The sequence below is a fragment of the Triticum dicoccoides genome, unplaced genomic scaffold, assembly GCF_002162155.2.
Source record: "Triticum dicoccoides isolate Atlit2015 ecotype Zavitan unplaced genomic scaffold, WEW_v2.0 scaffold87348, whole genome shotgun sequence".
Taxonomy (NCBI): domain Eukaryota; kingdom Viridiplantae; phylum Streptophyta; class Magnoliopsida; order Poales; family Poaceae; genus Triticum; species Triticum dicoccoides.
The window spans coordinates 4,698-8,485 of NW_021306718.1; the positions used below are offsets into that span (position 1 = coordinate 4,698).

General features: G+C 48.4%; 1 pseudogene; it reads right to left on the reverse strand.

Moving 5' to 3' along the window:
* The window catches only part of LOC119348170, a 4,937-nt pseudogene extending 4,130 nt beyond the window's left edge, over positions 1 to 807 (reverse strand).
* Positions 808 to 3,788: the final 2,981 nt, after the last annotated feature.

Genomic DNA, 3,788 nt, shown 5'->3' on the forward strand with positions numbered 1-3,788 from the left:
ACGTCCACCCACCAGAGCCGGCCCCCGAAGTCCAGCACCTCGTGGTTCATGTGCATCCGGCGCCCAGGCGGCAGCGGGGACGGCAGCACCAACTCGTCCCACTTTCCTGTCTCTGAACTCTGAAGTGAGCCGGCGCAACAGGAATCGGCGTCCGCGGTCGACCACGCTGAGCTGCGCTGCGGCGTACCTCTTGGGCGGCCCGTGCCCGCCGTCGGCGTGGGTGAGGAGGCCCGTGGACGCGGCGAAGGCGTCCTCCGTGCCGTCGAAGTCCGGGAGGCGAGCCATCTCGCCGGTGACGGGGTTGCAGACGAAGCGGGCCAGCCTCATCGGGTCGGAGCAGCACCAGCGCTCGTACACCTGGTCGAGGACCTCGAACGGGACGGCGGACGGGGCCCGGCCCTCGAACATTTCGAAGGCGTTGGCGCGGTTCTTGTAGGCGCCGAGCAGGAGGAGGCCGTGGCCGCTCGCGGCGAGGACGCTGCTGCCGAAGACGTTGATGAAGCGGCGGTCGGCGGGCGGGAGGGCGTCCAGAACGAAGGCCCGCTTGGGGACGGTGACGCGGGAGGGGAGCGGGGGCGGGGCGAGCGACAGGGACGCGCCCCGCGCCGATTCCTCCGCCGTCGAGATCCGGTAGACCATCGCCCAGGCGGGGCGCGACGCGGCGGTGGAGAGGGAGCGGCGTAGGGGGGGCGAGAGGCGACGGAGCGGGAGCGGCATCTCGCCGGAGGAGTCGGCGGTGGTCGATTTGGTGGTGGAACTGTAGCTAGCGAGCGAGGGGTGCGTGAGGTGGCGGTGGAATCGGAGAGAGAAGCCGAGGAGGGGGTCGGCTCGCTGGCTGGCTCACATGGACCCGGTTCATTCAGCTCCGCGAAAAGGCTCTTCCCCATGTGCTCAGCATGGACCCTACCTGTCGGTGGGACAGTATATTGGTCGATCTTTTGTTTTTCGAGAGTCCGCCAATTGCGTCAAAAGAGCAAAATATTTACAAGAGACCCGCGATCGATGCGAACATTAATCGACTGAACACCCACACCGACCGAACCTCATACATCAACATCTCACAAATCTATCTAGTCCACCCACACCCACTCCTGCTCGCTTCCAGTCGAGGACGTCTTCTAGGATCCATCTGGCTAGCTCTCTCGGCCCTTTGCATTGTTGTGGCCGATTAAACACTCTAGCATTCCGTTGCTTCCACAAGGACCATGCCACTTCGATGACTAACGAGTCGAACCCTCTTCTATCCTTCCCCTGAAAATCTGTTCTCGTTCTGAGCCACCACGTAACCCAAGTATCCTCAGTACCTGGTGCGTGGGTGTTTAACTGCAATATGTCAAAGCATGTGTGGCACACCTTCCTCGCATGTATGGAGTGTTTTCGGTAAAATCCATGTATTTGGATATTATCAACTCGGCCTCTGCTACGTCTTGAGCTTGCGTTGGTTTTCCTCGAAGAGGAGAGGATGATGCAGCAAGTGTAGCGTAAGTATTTTTCTCAGTTTTGAGAACCAAGGTATCAATCCAGTAGGAGGCTCCTCAAAAGTCCCACGCACCTACACAAACAAACTGAGAACTCGCAACCAACGCAATAAAGGGGGTTGTCAATCCCTTCACGGCCACTTGCAAAAGTGAGATCTAATAAAGATAGTATGATATATTTTTGGTATTTTATAATATAGATGCAAAAAGTAAAGATGCAAATAAAAGTAGATTGAAACCAATATGATAAGAGATAGACCCGAGGGTCATAGGTTTCACTAGAGGCTTCTCTCAAGATAGCATAAGTATTACGGTGGGTGAACAAATTACTGTCGAACAATTGATAGAAAAGCGCATAGTTATGAGATTATCTAGGCATGATCATGTATATAGGCATCACGTCCATAACAAGTAGACCGACTCCTGCCTGCATCTACTACTATTACTCCACAGATCGACCGACTCCTGCCTGCATCTAGAGTATTAAGTTCATAAGAACAGAGCAACGCATTAAGCAAGATGACATGATGTAGAGGGATAAACTCATGCAATATGTTATAAACCCCATCTTGTTATTCTCGATGACAACAATACAATACGTGCCTTGCAACCATTTTTGTCACTGGGTAAGGACACCGCAAGATTGAACTAAAAGCTAAGCACTTCTCCCATGGCAAGAAAGACCAATCTAGTAGGCCAAACCAAACTGATAATTCGAAGAGACTTGCAAAGATAACGCAATCATACATAAAAGAATTCAGAGAAGATTCAAATATTATTCATAGATAAACTTGATCATAAACCCACAATTCATCGGATCTCGACAAACACACCGCAAAAAGAGTTTACATCGAATAGATCTCCACAAGAGAGGTGGCGAACATTGTATTGAGATCCAAAAAGAGAGAAGAAGCTATCTAGCTAATAACTATGGAACCGTAGGTCTGTGGTAAACTACTCACAACTCATCGGAGGGGCAAGGATGTTGATGTAGAGGCCCTCCGTGGTTGATTCCTCCTCCGGCAGAGTGTCGGCGAAGGCTCCAAGATGGGATCTCGCGGATACAGAAGGTTATGGTGGTGGAAATTGTGTTCCGTGGTGCCCCTGGATGTTTTCGGGGTACGTAGGTATATATAGGAGGAAGAAGTACGTCGGTGGCCGCCCGAGGGGCCGACGAGACAAGGGGGCGCGCCCTACAGGGGGGCGGCTTTCTATCTTGTGGCTTCCTTGGAAGCTTCTTGACTTGCACTCCAAGCTCTCCGGATCACGTTCGTTTCAAAAATCACGCTCCCGAAGGTTTCATTCCGTTTGGACTCCGTTTGATATTCCTTTTCTTCGAAATACTGAAATAGGCAAAAAAAACAACAATATAGGTTGGGCCTCCGGTTAGTAGGTTAGTCCCAAAAATGATATAAATGTGTAAAATAAAGCCCATAAACATCCAAAAGGGGTAATATAATAGCATGGAACAATCAAAAATTATAGATACGTTGGAGACGTATCAAGCATCCCAAGCTTAATTCCTGCTCATCCTCTAGTAGGTAAATGATAAAAAAGAAATTTTTGATGTGGAATGCTACCTAGCATATTTCATAATGTAATTTTCTTTATTGTGGCATGAATGTTCGGATCCAAAAGATACAAAATAAAAGTTTATATTGACATAAGAAATAGTAATACTTCAAGCATACTAATCAAAGTAATCATGTCTTCTCAAATAACATGGCTAAAGAAAGTTATCCCTACAAAATCATATAGTCTGGCTGTTGCTCTATCTTCATCACACAAAGTATTTAATCATGCACAACCCCGATGACAAGCCAAGCAATTGTTTCATACTTTAATAATCTCAAACCTTTTCAACTTTCACGCAATACATGAGCGTGAGCCATGGACATAACACTATATGTGGAATAGAATGGTGGTTGTGGAGAAAACAAAAAAGGAGAAGATAGTCTCACATCAACTAGGCGTATCAACGGGCTATGGAGATGCCCATTAATAGATATCAATGTGAGTGTGTAGGGATTGCCATGCAACGGATGCACTAGAGCTATAAATATATGAAAGCTCAACAAAAGAAACTAAGTGGGGTGCATCCAACTTGCTTGCTCACGAAGACATAAGGCACTTTTGAGGAAGCCCATCATTGGAATATACAAGCCAAGTTCTATAATGAAAAATTCCCACTAGTATATGAAAGTGACAACATATGAGACTCTCTAACATGAAGATCAAGGTGCTATTTTGAAGCACAAGTGTGGAAAAAGAGATAGTAGCATTGTCCCTTCTCTCTTTTTCTCTCATTTT